Raw genomic sequence first — 16,695 nt, forward strand, 5'->3', positions numbered from 1 at the left:
TCAATTTTGGGAAAATGTTCAAATGGGCGAAATTGAAGCCGACCAGCAGTGAACTTGCGTCTGGATAAGCTCGCATCCTAAGACAAGGACCACTTTCTTTATATCAGTTCAAGGTACGCGCTCCAGTTAATTTCTCAAATCCTCCCTCGAGCAGTTCGAAGGATTTACCGGGTGTTCAAAATTAAGCTTTATGCTATTCTTAAAATTAGGCACTGGGAGGCACGCGAAGACGACCTGTGCAAATAAGTTAAGTGGCTATGGTGACACGAATTGAAATGACAATTATCGATGTGAGCAGCGCAATTAACTAAAATTGAATAATTAACTTTCTATTGACTGCAGTCAGTGTGTATGTTTTTATTCAAAAGTTAGAGGCAGTCGCATTTCTACACAGTTTCACTTGGAGGAATTCTAGCATGCCTGTCCTCCGAGATATCCGACTCCCTATTTTAATTATCGATCGCATGATTACGCATGCAAGAGAATAAGGATCGGCGCAAGGACAACCGATGGTCATTAAGGGTTACGGACTGGATTCCAAGGGAAGGGAAGCGTAGCAGGGTGCGGCAGAAGGTTAGGTGGGCGTATGAGATTAAGAAGTTTGCAGGGTCGACATGGCCACAATTAGTACATGACCGGGGTTGTTGGAGAAGTATGCGAGAGGCCTTTGCCCTACAGTGGGCGTAACCAGGCTGATGATGATGATGACGACGACGACGACGACGATGATGATGATGATGATGATGATGCGAGTACAACAGGGCGCAGGCATAGGCAAAGATGATACCTGTCCCCCTTTCCCCCTCGGCTGGCGAAATCAAAATATGGCAGCGCGGTGCGCCTTGCTGTTGTGGCTCTTGATTTCAGTAAAACTTACAATAATTGGAAATTAGCTGTCCCTTTATTTGCGTAGCCCAGGCAAGGACCATGCCCACTCGACTAGTCACCATTACGCACGCGCACTGCCCTCCGGCTTCTTCACTCGCGCCATTATCTCGACGTGGTAGTTGCCGCCACCGTTACAGGCTGCGCGGTCACGTGTCACGACAGCGGTTCCGGGATCTTCAATATTTTTTTTTTATTTCGCCAGCAGAGAGGGGGAAGGGGGACAGTTATCATCTTTGACAATGTTATCATTAAACGCCACATCGCCTTGTTATCAGATTAAACGCCACACGCAACAGCCAGAGGAGCTGGCACACAAAAGAGGATCTTTGCGCCGATCCTAACTAGCTTGCATGCGTAATGATGTGAACGAGAAATAAAGTTTGGAGTCGGATACCTCGGAGCACAGACACACTATAAGAATTCTTAGAACTCATACTGTATAGAAACACGGCTCCCTCTAACTTTTCAATACAGATATACCTACTTACTGCAGTCAACACAAAGTTAATTATTAAAATTTTGTTCATTGGGATGCTGCCAGCGATAATTACCATCTCACCTTGTGTCCCCCTGGCCACATAATTTATTTGCACAGGTGGTCTTCATGTGCCTCCTAGTGCCTAATTTTAATAATAATAATAATAATATAATGGTTTATTTCCATCACCATTACATTGATGGAGGGGATGGGAATAAAAGCGATTGACGCTTGACTAAGTTCCCACACCCCGTACACTCTCAAAATTTTCACACCCTTATGGGTGTAATGCGGGTGTACTTATCTTTTCACCCTTGTAAACACCCTTGAAACACCCTTTTTAACGGGAAAGGCTGTTCAATAAGAAAACACTCTTGGAACACCCCCGTCTATCTAATTTACACCCTAATTATAAGGGAGTAAGTGAACAAGCTTACAGTATATGATAAACGAACATTGCCAGTTAAGGCGTTGATATTGGCTATACATGAAATGCGCGCTACCTGCGCTTGAATCAGGTAGCTGCAATGATTAGATCGGGACATGTAGGCAGCAGCGCACTGACTCCGAACAGTGGCCAAAAATAAGTTTCCCACGAATGTTGATATCGAACGGATGACACTAACGCGCCGACTTTGCATAGCCAGATATCTTCAAAAAGGCTTCGCATGATCAATGGCGAAATATTTACAATGCTATCGCTGAATACTTAAAGGTGTGCAACCAGTTAGACTGGGAATGGTTAGGAGTGATGGCTAACGGTAAATAGCTCACCAACTTACGGTTTGTAGATGACATTAGCATACTCAGCAAGGCTGCAGACTATTTGCAGCAAAGGTTTGAGGACCTTCGCTCAGAAAGTGTAAAAGTCTGATTCAAAGTTAGTATACAGAAGAGAAAAGTAATATTCCACAACCTGGCGAGAGGACGAAATGTCATGGTCGGCAGTCAGCCTGTAGAACCTGCGCAGAAATTCGTTTATTGAGGTCATTTACTCGCAGGGCCCTCTGATCAAGGAAATTAACAAAATAAAACATTTGCTGGAGAGCTTACGGCAGGCATTACTAAATCATGACCATGGATCATTGCTTTTTACCGTTACTAACGTATGGGGCCAAAACTTGGAAGTTACCAAAAAAGCTTGGGAAGACGTTGAGGACCGCGCATAGAGCGACGGAATGAAAAATATTAGGCATGACGATAATAGACTGTGAGACAGCGATGTGGATTAGAGAGCGAACGGGGATAGCTGATATTCTGGTTGACATCAAGAGGAAGAAGTCGTGCTGGGCAGATATTGCAATGTGTAAGGGATAGGGTAAGAGATAACTGCTGGTCTATTGGAGTTGCAGAATGGGTGCCAAGGGAAGGGAAGCACAGACGAGGACGGCAGAAAATAAGGAGGACGTGATGAAATTAGGAAACTTGAAGACACGTGGAACCAGTTAGCACAAGACAGGGGTATTGGAGATAGCTGGAGAAGCTTTCGTCCTGCGATGGACATCAAAATAGGCTGATGATGACGATGATGTCACGACATCCATGCCAACTTCGCGGCATGTCATTCATGTTATGCTATGCATGCGCGTCATGCACGTTCTGATAGCTCGATCGGCGTCGATTGCGGGGAGGGGGGGGGGGGGGAATAATGGCGTAGCCAAGGGGGGCACGCAGAGCACTTGTAACGCTCACTAACAGTAAATTTTTTGCTACTATGGCAATGGCCCCGCTCCTTCCCCCTCCACGGTCAACGGGGACCCCCCCCCCTCACTCTGTGGGGAGGGGGGTGTCAGATTGCTTTAGACCCCTCCCCCTAACTTGTAAACGGAAACGGGGAAAGGGTGGGGAGCTGCCACCAGGCCACAAACCTTAGGCAGCTCAATTACCGGCTGCATTTCCATTTGGACGTGAATACTGCTCTAATGCCATTACACAGTAGGATTCATGGCGGTTCGAGGGCATGCGACAATAAAAAAAAAACCAAATGCAGCCATCAGCGAGTCTCAGCTTGAGGAGAACTTTGGGAGCTGGGCAAGACTCTCACAAAAAGAAAAGCTTCGCACCCCTCTTACATGCATTGTCAACTCTGGGTCACCGCCGACAGCAGGGGGGTCACTCCCCCCCCCCCCCTCTGCTGAGCGATGCCGTCTTGGTCGCCCCCGGGAAAAGGGACACTACGCCTGTATCTCAGTTGAAGAAACGATGATGAAACGTTAACAACGACAAGAACGGCGTATGCTTAAATGCTTAGGCATTTTCCCATGGCCTCCGAGATTTCTAGGCGAAGCTGGCGCACGCGAATCTACGAGGCCATAATTTACCGTTTAATCGCATAAAAAGACAAAAAAAATTCCAAGGGACACAGAAAAAACGTAAACAAAGAACTGATCTTAACCATACTGTTTGGAAAAAAGAAATAAAAGATTAGGCAGCCGCAACACACGCCACTAAAGCCACCACCACCGGCATAACGTCGGAACCAACAGTTGTCAACATGGGTTCACCGCTACACGGCTACACCACTGCTTCGTCTCCGCAACAAGAGCCGTCATCTTCTCGTGCGTAACGTTTTGTATGGTTTTATCTGCAAGTCCGCGCACACAGCTCATCAGTGGATGCATGGCTGGACGGCGTCGCAATGCGGCCTGGGTCACTTTCTCATGTTCGCTTAATCGGTGTGAGACATGTCGCATGTGAAATGTTTCATAGAAGTGCCTCCCGTCCAAGTGAAGCGGCTGTATGGGGTACGGAAGTGTCATCGGGTTTCCGGCGTGCGGATTTCAGGTACGTGCAAATGCGTTTCGCCCTCCTATTGAACTCTGGTGCAAAGCGTGCAATATTTCACGTGAAAGATGCAGTGCCCGTCATCATGGTGTGAATGTCGAGCGGCAAACGAGAACTGCGGCACTTAGCGCACACCGCGGGTGCTAAGTCAGCGTGGAAATTGTTTTATGTTACCGTAATATGTTGCTGTCAGTCTAACCTACGGCTTGTGGACAGCTAGCGCATTAGCCCATTGACTTTTGCTTGTGGCAGCGACAGATATGTAAATGGAAGCGGTAATAATTTTCGAGAGCAGACAGTTGTTTCGCACGATGTTTGGTCGTGTTCATGTCGTTATGAAGGCTAGAAAACTGTCTTGATCGTGCTTAGTTCTAACTACAAGAGGCATAACGTTTGCGCTGTATCTGTTTCTTTTCCTTGCCGCGAGTTCCACTTTCATGCTATTGCTGCATGAGAGTGGTAGCTGCTACATGCCGCCTGGGCAGAATACACTAAAAGCAATTTTCTCACTTTCATACGTATGCAATGTGACGTAACAAAATTTCCAGCGTTTTATTCGGAGCGTAAATATCCAGTATAGTTTAGTAGGCAACTCAAATTCTAGCTTAGCTTAGTAGGCGTGAAACAAGTGAAACTCGCATTCCTTTTTGAATAGTTCGCCCAAACGCCCGCAGATGCGTAATCGGGTATTTGACAGTAGCTTCGCTACGTGAGTTGTTTTATGCGCAAATATTGCCCGGTTAAGTATCCTATTAATTTATGCCGACGCTCGTTCATCTTAACGTTAAGCGATTACTATCCCCGAGTACCGGACGATGCCAAACTTGTGAGGTGTTGGAAACGCGGGAAATTCAAAGTGGCGTGGCTGCAAGTTCCTGTTTTTACGTTTCTTGCATTCAAAGCCAAGAGACACATTATCACTGATTTATTTCCATTTCTGCTGTACTTGATCAATACAAAGTGACAACTGTATTTGCTCTTTAATGTTCTCAATTTTTGTAGCTTTTTGCAGTAGCAGGTGCTCATTTTTTTCAGTATTGGTGCGCCAGTTTTAATTTGTTTTTCTTGGACTGTGCAATTTCCACTCACAGGAATGCATGTCATCTGAGGTGTTCTTTTTTTATTCAAGAATGCTGAGCTTTCCTTTGCGAAACTCGATTTCTTGCCTCAAACGACCTTGTACAAGCTGAACAAGGTGATAATTCGACCTGCTTATATATAAAATATGTTGCAGTTATGAACCCTCATAATGAATGACACATAGTACAAAAATTTTATATATTAAAACAATTTCATGGAATTTTTCGTGTTTTTCGCCTTCGTGTCGTCCACTTCTCTACTCTTGTGTCCTGTTTGCACGCCTCGCCTCTTTTTTGCATATTAGATATCGTCTAAATTTAACCATGCTTTCTTTACCACAACGCAGGGAGAAAAAGTTCCGATAACACCATGCATTCAGTATGGTGGCCCAGACGTGTAGGCAAGCAACCTCCTTCATGTGGACCAAGAACTACTCTTCAGTGTCTGGCAGACTGCCATGCGAAGCCCTCAACATTCTCGTCTCAGTGGAATGGCTGCTCATCTATCAGCGTGTCCATCACAAAGACTGCTACTTGTAAAGCTTCTGAACCCCTTTAAGGAAGCTTAATAATGTTTTTATTTACTTTTCACGGTCGGCCGTAGAATCTGAACATTTTTGGTGTTTCCAACATTTTTACCTGGCACAAAGCGGTGCAATAACTTTAAACCAGTGTAATGTATTTAAGTGATGCTCACTCTAATGCCTATCTCGTTGTGTGAGTGTTTAAGAAATTTGAATGTCTGATGAGGTAACATCATTTGAATTTGTCATCGTGGCTCGTTTCACTGAGCTGCTAGGAAATAAGACGCAAAACTTACCACACGCCAGTTGTAGCATTTTTGTTTTCATGACTACAGTATACACGTTTCAAAAGATGGATAGTGGGGAAAAAAAGCCTCGAGAACATAATCATCCTAGGATTGTCATGTCCTTACAGCTCTGCAATGACTAATTCCTCATAAATCTTGGGAGCACATTGGTCGCAAGGCCTAAAGGCACATTTGATAATATATATATATATATATATATATATATATATATATATATATATATATATATATATATATATGTGTGTGTGTGTGTGTGTGTGTGTGTGTGTGTGTGTGTGTGTGTGTCCTTCGCTTCAATAAAAATTTACTTGCGAGTTAGCGCTCGTCGTGTCTGCTTGTAGTATGTGTCCGTGTCACTTTTTGCGCTACAATCCAAGATCATGTTACCGTACCAACTCGCCCAACTTTCTATCCTTTTGTTCACATACACACACTCAGCCTTGCTCTTTCTTATGTGGCCGGTTATTTCCGTACTTTATGATAAGATGTAGTGCTTTTCGAATGAAAACGTGTGATAGTTCGTAGTGAGGTTATTTAAAAAGACTTTTCTGCTTAAAGTTTAATTGAACAAGCCTGTGACATTATTCAGTGCTTATGTCTTTGTATTGGTATGCTTTTACTGCTTATCTTCCCTTTTACTTTTAAAATGTGCAAACATTATTTTGTAACCATTTCTCTTTAATGAAACAATAAATACTTCTGACATTCCGTCACAAATCTTAGGATGATTTTGTTCAATTAGGTAACCTTAGACTAGCTGATTGTTATTCTGGTAGCTTAACTTACAATGCCTGTGCGATATTCAGGTGAAAAATAAACTAAATTATTTGGTATAAGCAGGTCACTGACAGTAAATGAAGCATGCATAAATTTGAGGAAATAGTGCATGCTTATATATTAAACAGCACGCACAGCTGCACATGCAGTTTTGTTTGTAAATGCTGAAACATTATTCTAAGTGGAAGCGCTTCGTTGCACTTTGTTCTTTGGCATTCAATGCTACCTTTAGGTCATTATATATATGAAGGTACTAGTAAAAGCATCCCTCGAAGATAAATGACAACTTTCCTGAATAGAGGTATCAAATATGTGCTCAAAACAGCAAAGAACTGCTTGACAGGCAAACGTATGCTTCTGTAGTACTGCACTGGTTACCGTCGCCAATCCGTGCATTGCTTGCGATCTATTGCATTCAATATGAGCTACAACAACGAGCTGTGGTGGCTGTCCCTCCTGGTTAAGCTGGTGTTGCTGCGAAAATTTTTGACCAAGAAAAGTGGAGGTTCTTAATTATTTCAGAAATGCATGTAACATGCTTTCGGTTGTGTGCTGTTTCCATGGCGTGATAAGTACTGGTGAACCAAGGTGCGGGATTTCCTGTGTCCTTAGTGCAGCTTGTGTTACTGCGCTCTGCATCCTTCCGGCAGTGTACTATCACAGCAGAGGAAGATGACGAAAAGCACAGGGTGTGTGAATTGCTGCGATTATGAAACTTAAATATTTTCCTGAAAGTGTCACACGTTATATATGCTACCACATGACAGACCAGAAGCGCGATACGACGACGCCTCACAGATTCTGGCTCATACTGAACAAGGTAGTAGCACAGCTAAGGCTAGGCAGCATTCACAACAGCTAGTGTGTCCATTAACTGCATGGATGTGTTGAACGCTAAAATACTTGCAGGGATAACACCCTTTGGAAGGAGCTGTCCATGCTATACTCATATTGAAAGGGTGGTGCCTGTGTTACACCCATATAGAAAGGGTGTTGTTTGTCTTACACCCGTAGGCAAGATGACGTCATATTACCACCCTTTCCTTTGTGGGGTGTTAATTCACACTCCTTTGCTTGGGGTGCAGCAATGCACCCAAAAATGGTGTCACTCATGAGACGTCATTTACACCCTTAAGGGTGTTAACATTTTTAGACTGTACTGCAGGTGAGCAGTGGCATGCGACGGCACTTCTGTCATGACAGCAAATACAAAGTCAAACAAAGCATTAGTATAAAAACAAGTATGCAAAATACAGAATCACCTCCGTGTGTGAAAAAAAATATAAACCGATTGAAAAGAAAGACAAGTAGGTCGCGGGATCGAATCCCGGCCACTGCGGCCGCATTTCGATGAGAGGGAAATGCGAAAACACCCGTGTACTTAGATTTAGGTGCACGTTAAAGAACCCCAGGTGGTCGACATTTCCCGAGTCCTCCACTACGGCGTGCCTCATAATCAGAAAGTGGTTTTGGCACGTAAAACCCCATAATTTATTTTTTTAAGAAAGACAAGCACAGCAACTGAGAACAAAAACGCTTACGAAACAGCAAAAGAACAGCAACCAAAAATACGCTTATGACACAATTAGACGCAGAAACGTTCACAGATATCTAAATGTTCACGGATATCTAAATCTAAATGTAAAAAGGGACGCGTTAAGGAGGAAGTAGTCGTGGAGGTTAGAGCAGCTAATGTTTCTTAAGTCTATATTTTCATCAATAAATTTGTTAAGTAAGGATGGAACTTGAAATGCTACCATTTGGCGCCCATAGTTTTTTCTTACTTTTGGTAATACCCAATGTGGTTTATGCCGGCGTGGATATGTGCAATGAAGTAATTAAATCGGGGCTAAGTCAGATATATCACTTATGCATCTTCTTTGTTCTAGTTTGTAGGTGCGTAGTAGTCTATAAGCATAGAGGCTGAAAACGTTAATGATCTTGTTCTTGAAAAATAAGTTTTTTGTTGAGTGTCTACTTGGCAGGTTAAGAAGTAATCTGAGGGCCCTTTTTTCGAGAGTTCCTAGTTTCTTCAGACCGGTTTCTGTAGCAGTACCCCATACTAATGAGCAGTAGTTTAGATGTGAGCGAAATAATGCGTGATATAGAGAGAGTTTTACCTTTTTTGGGAGATAATTTTTGGAACGCGTTATCAATCCCATGGCTCTAGATGCCTTTAATGCTACATTGTCTGTGTGTTCGTCCCACAGCATGTTTTCGGTGAATGTTACGCCAAGTGATTTGAATAACCTTACTAACTCAATCTGGTCTCTGTTATAAAATAACTCACGGAAATCACGGCATTTTTTATTTTCGGGACGAAAAGTACTGCCTTTGACTTTGCAGTATTAACAGACAAAAGATTCTTATCGCACCATATATGTATTTTTTCCAGGAGTACATTTGCATTTGTATTTAGCTTACTACTACTAGCGTCAGATAAAAACAAACTAGCATCATCGGCGTAGATTATGAAACGAACATTAGTATCCACACTGATGATATCATTAATGTACAGGTTAAAAAGCAATGGTCCTAAGATACTCCCTTGGGGTACCCCGCACGAAACTGTTCGTAAAGTTGACTTCTATTGGTTTATCTGGACATACTCTCCTCTATGCGATAGGTAAGAACCATAAAGCATAATTGTGAACAGCCGGCGCAAATGCACGTTTTCTTTTATATCCCGGCACGACGCCCGCATTTCAATGGGGGTGAAATGCGAAAACACTCGTGGGGCTACTAAGATTTAGGTGCACGTTAAAGAACCCCAGGTGGTCGAAATTATAGCGGACTCCCCCGCTATGGCGTGCCTCATAATTAGATCGTGGTTTTGGAGCGCAAAACCCCATAATTGTTTTTAATGCACGTTTTAAACCATCTTAAAGGCGGTGATATTCATAGGATTTACGCTAAGCAAACGGGGGGGGGGGGGTTACACGGCAGCTGCAGTTTTGCATTTGCAGATATTGTGTTCTACAGCCAAATATAAAACTTTAGTCTATATTTCATTTAGCTTCTTGTGCATTGCAATTTCAAATACAGGTAATTTTCACCTAGCACAGAATTGCACCTGAAAAGCCTAAGAACGTATGTCTCACGGCCCCTTTTTATTTGTTCCTTTCTTTTTATAGAAGGTCCATATAAAGTTAGAAAGAACGTGGGTGCTTTCGTCAGCGAGTGAAATAGCACAGTCGGGTTCAAACCCCATTGTCGAGTTATTCCCCCTGGACCGCATGTTCTTTAAGTCGTTTTAGCGGTATCTGCATGGAACCCGCCTACATTCTTATATTTAGTTTCATCCCGAAGCTGAGCCGTTTGGCAACGCAACGGAATTAAACAGAAAGGATCCTCCTTCATTCTAGTGGGGGAGATGTCGCTTCTTTCGTGCAAAATGTATAGCTCATTTATCCTTTGGTTGGTCGACGCGCACGTGCCTATCATTATGAGGTCTGTAGCGTCGCTATTCTTTACCATTATAAAGCGAAGCTTCCTTTGCTCTGCCAGTCAATTTGCGGGTGTTGCTGTCTAACCGAGCATGGAAGTTGCCGAGTGGACAACTAGGTTCACTGTTGATGTGCCCAAATATACAACTTAGGCAACTGTACAAGAGGATATGTGCAAGAGTACATGTGTAAGATGGTACGCAAAAGTGAAAATTTTGTAGTCCACGCGGCGGTTACCATATGTATGCTCCAGGAATGGGTATGTGCCCCAAAATTGACATGTTCCAATGTGACGCAAGCGGTATAGAAGTCTCAAATGCATTCGTGTATATTTCGCGCTTCTGTGTGCCACACACATTTCGTCAGCGCACTTTCGAGTGGACAACCACACGGCCTCTTCGGCCTCATGACGGAGACTGCTAACAGCTACAGGCGACGAGGTTGTGTCCGTGTCAGTCGCTGGTGCTGTTCACTCGCTAGCTAACACGAGCTTCCCGTCATTTAGGTTGCAACACTGCGATGAATCCGTCCGTCCGCCGATTCTTTTTTTTTTTTCACTACCGTTTCATCAGCCAAGCTGGCACGTGTTTCTGTCTGACAGAAACTCCACGAGCTGCAAGGTCGGTGGCGTGTGACATGAGTGCTGCGCAGCTGCTGTATCAGTTGTAGTCCGCATTTTGTTTGTTGCAGTGCGAGTGCTAGCCAGAATGCGCAAGCGCTCCCACAGGAAGTGTAGCAGCGGGACGGCTCTTCCTGCAGCCGTCACACGTTTAGGTTTGGGTCCGTGGAGAAACAGAAAGTGGCTCGCTTGGCTACGCGCTTTCGCAAGTCTGCATAGCACAAAACCAAAAGGTCGCACAGAAAGTACGCATCAGAAGCGCGCAAGAATATCGCAGTAGGAACGCCAAACCTTCACTCCTTTTAAGTTCAGGGATATGCGCCAGTGCCATTATTTTCGGGGAGCTTCAGCCCACCTGTGCAGTGACTAGCAAATTCTTCCGAATAAATCAGAAAAACTTTGTACCTATATTTTTTATTCTTTATTTTTTAGCTTAACCTGCATAGGCAAAGCGGACAGGACAAGCTGTGACCATACACTAATTTGATGGCCTTTTTGGATGTTCTATGTTTGTTACTTGTAGCTTATGTTTCAAATGAAGAGCAAAAAAGACGTACGTCGAAGGTAACCTGCTTTTTCTACATCACAATACGAGTGGCGATGAATGTCCAGAATCTCTGATATCGAATAATTTAAGCGTCTGACTAACTACCGCTTGCTAATGGGCTTTAACTAAGCATTAGGGCTGACGTTTCAATTACGCAGTTGAAGCTTGCTAGTGCTCAATTCGTGTTCACTTGGTAGAAATCCTGAGAACGTCAGTTGAGATAATCTCCCTCAACGTCTCGAAGAAATGGCTCTGTGCCACATTGAATAAGGGTTACTTCTGAAGAAGATATTCACTGAAACACCAACCTAATTCACCTAAGATTTTAGGAGAAATGATTCAAAACTAATCCCAGTCTCTGGATTCCCACGATCTCTACCGGTTTTGAATTCCTGCAAGTTTTAATTTCGTAGTTGTTGATCCCACGTTCGGTTTCCTTCGTCGCGACTCCTCGCTAGCCCTAATTCGTGTAACGGTGCCGCTCTGCAACACGCTTGCCGATTCGAACTCGAATACTCTACGAGTACGTCGAATCCTCATTCCGCCTTTCTAATCTGATCACCTCAATCCCTCGAAAACCACGCAACTTGTTTCACACTTTGTACTTACTTTGACACTGCCTCTCTCGTAAAAACAGCGTTATCTCCCTGACCTTGAACAAAGACGAAAGATAGCATGCCTTGTTTTTTTTTTTTTTTGACCAGATCAACCACATCAATTTTTCCCTGTAGGAAATATTGTTCTGATCACTTCACTACTTCTCATCTCACGTTCTGCACTGAGTCAATGTACAAGTCCCAAGCTGCCATGCAGACCTCTATTGAACTTCGTTCTAAGAACAGCGTCCAACTGGAACAATTTCCCAACACTCGGTGCCAGCTAATACTGAGCCATCATCTTTTTAAAGGCACTGACATATTAGTTTTTTATTATTCAATTTTTAACGTTAAACGAAATTCCTTGAGAAAAAGTGGTGGCAAGTCATTTCTTACGGCACCATATTTTCTCAAATAAAATGGTATGTAGTACCATATCGGACGTCTTAATGGCGATACAACACCGCATAAACGAAGCCAAAACTGGCTTTAGAAAAGCTACTATAGTAAAGAATTTAGGGCACTGTTAGGATGACTGCCCCCGCCCCCCCCCCCCATGCTCATGTACAATAAATAAAAACGAGGGACTCGAAAATATTCTGTACCCCTCTAAAACCACCACCCTAAATATTTTCACATTCATTTTTACCGCTAACGCCCTACGTGGCGTCGAGAGTGTTCCAACAAACAAATAAATAATGGCGCATTTGGGAAAATACACATGAGAGACCACTCCTCACCACAAAGGAATCCTTCTGCCGTGGATAATTTCAGCTTTCAAGGGCACTTCGTTAAAATGACAGCGTTGCAAGTGCAAGTTAGCGCAAAATCAAAGCTACGAACGCCTTATTAACTCCGTCGTTAACAGGCGGTTCGCTATACCGCTGTGCCGCAGCTGCGGTTGACACCGGCCGTGTGAATATTTTTCACTTTTCCCGCGCAATTGGTGCCAAGGCATGTTTCCTTTACGGCTTCGTGCCACCTGGCGCCATCTGCCAGTCTGTTCTCTATTCAAGTCACAGCGCCAACACTTGGATGTGATTACACGGATGGCACTGCGCGATGTTTTGTTCTAAGATGGTTACCCTCCAATTTTGGTAGAGCTCTGTTGCGAGTATCCACGGAGGAATTGGCTGGATAACCGACACACGTGAGTACGGATTCGTGGCCATGTCGTCGGTTCCCGATCGTATCACGCGACGCGCGACATCCTTTCTGAACGAGGCCTCAGCTCGCATGGTGTGAAATTGCGCGGAAGCTTGCGAAACAGTGCGCTGGCTAGCCTCTTTGCCGTCTCGTGCGTTTTTGCCGCTAGGAGCTAGAGCGGCGCTGTAAAAGTTTCTCCAACAGGGAGACGAATGCTGCGCGCAGCTCAATCTACCACTTAATAGTGACACGTGTACTTATCTTTATCGGGCAACCACGTTTCGCGGCCTAACAAATGCAATCACACAGCGCGGGACGCGCCTGCATGTATCCGAAGTTTCTGGAAAGTTATCGATGCTTCTATCCGCTGTCTGTTGTCGCCGAACCTTATGTTATCTGATTTCATCACCTGACGCGAATGGTATAGAACTTTGTGGAAGGCACGCGGGTCCGAACGGTTAGTCTGGAATATTCGACGACTGCTCTATAAAAGCCGACGCGCTTGACCCGCTGATCAGATTTTCGACGATCGCCGACCGTGTTCGCCGCTATCGTTGTGCTATAAGTGTAGCCTCTTTTGTGGGCACAGGTTCGCCCAATAAAAGTTAGTTTTGTGCTTAACAGTATTGCTACTGTGTTCTTTGACGTCAAGACCACGTGACAATAGTGAATTTGGATGTAAGCCGCGTACGCGCAGTATAGTGCACTAGAACAGTGTACCCGCCTAGTTCGCTACACCTGCTACACAGTGGCCCTTCGAGATGGCTACCGCCATTCACATGCCGTCAGTGCTGCTGGACAAAAGTGTTGCCGCGCCAAATGCGTATCTGTGCTTCCTGGCATGAGGGAAGAGGTAGTCCTCATCTGTCTGATAGGTGCAGATGTTCGTCGTGCGATGTCAATATAGCTTTATTGTCATTTTGCAGACAGTATTTCATTTAGCAACAGAGTGCCAAAATAATGAATCACCAGCTGGCCTACACCCACACTCTGCTATCTATTATGCAGTACGAAACGACGCCGATAAAACAAAAAAGTTCACTTAGCTGATCATTCTAAATGCCTCAAAACAAAGTGTTTAGTAAGCACCTTTCCTTCTTTGTGCTCCCCTCATTCCTCGGACCAGTACAAAGAATGTGCTATGGCTTCACCTCGAATATCACCGGGCAGGATCAGTGCTACCTGTGAGAGACTTGACATGATAGTACTGCCTTGACAAAAAAAAACTAAGACAGCAGCCGCGGCCTGCTAGCGTTGCAAGGACCGCCATTGGCGCATCATGGTTAGCGCCGAACAACTTCAGAGATGAGCGAGCACAAGGCATTAGGGTTCCGAACACTAGGCAGCTGACTCTTGATTTGGACGTTCATATCATGAAGGCGAGATTAGATGAGCGGAACTCTGCAAAATAGAGAAAAAGAAAGCTGATGATCGATGACCAGTATCCACCTCACGGATAGAAAAGGACCTACTTATATTCGTTATCGGACATTCGTTATTGTGAACCAAATAACGAATGTTTGTGTGCGTGCGGCAGCTGGTTGAACATTTGAATACATGTCTTATAGTCTGTATATCGCATCTTGTATTGTATCCGTAGGACACTGTAGTGCATGTGCATATTTCTTTTGTATCTGGCTGTCTTGTACGAACGTATATGTAACATCCCTCCCTGTTATGACCCTCAACTGAGGGTTGACAGTATTTCTAAATAAATAAATAAATTAATTAATTAATTAATCAGGATAAAAGGAAAACATTGTTCTCGACGAAGATAAATAGTTATTCCGCTTTGCTCTATAGAAGAAGATTGCAGGAAACTTTTTTGGTTTTCTGGTCACGTGAGCAAAATACGCAATTTTTAAACGCAAGCTTGAATGTCGTGGCATCATAAATCGTCGCCTCAGGTACACAAAAAGCTAAATATTTCCGAACGAACGAACAATATGTCAGAAAAACGAACATACAATTTCATGTACGCGTTTGCAACAAATCTGCGTGTTTCCTTCCCAAACTTATAGGTTCTGTGGCATCTGCCAACACTTTAAAACCCTCTACACCCTCAGGAGCAGAATGTCATACAAAACGCCATTGACACCATTATTTTCGGCATTTTCTTAATAGGGCTCAACACCGCCGCAAATACCCATGTTTCACCCTTGAGGCGTATAAGGGTGTCAGAGGGCATATTTGACAGGCTATGCTTGATAATGGTGTAGGGGTGTTATATTGTCGCACTTCTGGAAGGCTTATGATGTCCTTATAGAATTATTTTCGCAAATCTCTGGGTTGAGATTATGCTGAGTAACGATTATATCCTTATGGCGAGTTCCTATGCACGCGAAACTGCAAATTTGGTCGCGTATAATTTATCTTCTTTGAACAGAAAAGAACTTGAACAATAATGAACAATAAGAACTTGAACTTGAACTTGGACTACTCTGTAAGCCGTTTCTTACAGAGTAGTCGACACTAAGCACGGGAAAGATAAACAGTTCGGCAGCGTGTTACACACCCGTAACACATGAAGCCGAAAGCCTGCCGCACACTCGGCAATGCGTTAGGTTATACGATCGGAGGGCTGAGACTTCTTGCGAGACCTAACAAGAAGCAGCGTGAAGTGCACGTGTGACAAACGCTTGTCTGGGAGCTTCGGCCTCCTCTCTAAGTTGCCCTCTCGCGTCGTCGCGTTGCTGCTTTCGCAGTTCGGCTTCTTCGGCTCACATTCGACGCTTAGGTGCGTCTTCGTGCGCTCGTATAGGAAATCAAATTTTATTCCAGCATTCGGGATGCAACATTCGAGGTCACTCTCGTGCCAACGACGTTTCTCTTCGATTTTACCTTGCATCTTTTCAGCAGGGGAGGGCGGCAATCCCAGTCGAATGCCTTCCTTCGCACGTCGCACCTTGTTTCTAGCTTGGCGAGCATTCTCGGCCGTAGCGTACTTCTGAGGGGCGCATGCAATCCTCTATTGGTGGTTCGGAGGATTGTGTTTAATTTGTTCTGTATTGAAACCTATGCTGTTCTGTGCGTTGGGGGGGGGGTGATTTCAATAAATGAATGCACTGTTCGCTTAACTTTGCTGAGCGCTTGTAGCGTCTGCCTTAAGGGTGTATGAGCCATTGCATTTTTTTCCTTGCTTACGTAAGCACGAGCCATTTCTGATTATGATATTTTTTTACCACTCGATTAGACGCCGCGTTTCTTAGGAATGAGACGTTTCAACGAGCCACTTAAGGTTTTCCCTTTAGTATGATAGCGCACGGAACAGCAACTAAGAAAATCCTTATAATGGCGAGAGACAAGGAAGCCATGGAAAGCTAGGGGAAATTAACAATGGTTCTCTGATGATATGTGCCACTAATAAAGTAAAGGGAAATGGAAATCGGCAAAAAGCCAACTTGCGTCCGGTGGTATGTGGGTTCGGCTCCCCTGGCAGCAATTCTTTTCGCCCACTTTCGTTTCCCTTTTCTTTATTTCTTGCACATTTAATTAAAAACCAC

At 44.1% G+C, this 16,695-nt stretch overlaps 1 protein-coding gene across 4 annotated transcripts in view; it reads left to right on the forward strand.

The window, feature by feature from the left end:
* The window catches only part of LOC142573180 (riboflavin transporter 2-like), a 98,578-nt gene that overhangs the window by 7,977 nt on the left and 73,906 nt on the right, over window positions 1–16,695 (forward strand). The window contains exon 1 of one of the 4 annotated variants that reach the window (XM_075682754.1): window positions 13,046–13,196. The exons of 2 other annotated variants lie outside the window; for them this stretch is intronic. The gene's annotated coding sequence lies outside the window, so the exon portion shown is untranslated. Of the gene's footprint in view, window positions 1–13,045; window positions 13,197–16,695 lie in introns of those variants that run through there. One more of the 4 variants, XM_075682752.1, reaches the window with a different exon arrangement.

Source organism: Dermacentor variabilis, chromosome 2 (genome assembly GCF_050947875.1).
Source record: "Dermacentor variabilis isolate Ectoservices chromosome 2, ASM5094787v1, whole genome shotgun sequence".
Taxonomy (NCBI): domain Eukaryota; kingdom Metazoa; phylum Arthropoda; class Arachnida; order Ixodida; family Ixodidae; genus Dermacentor; species Dermacentor variabilis.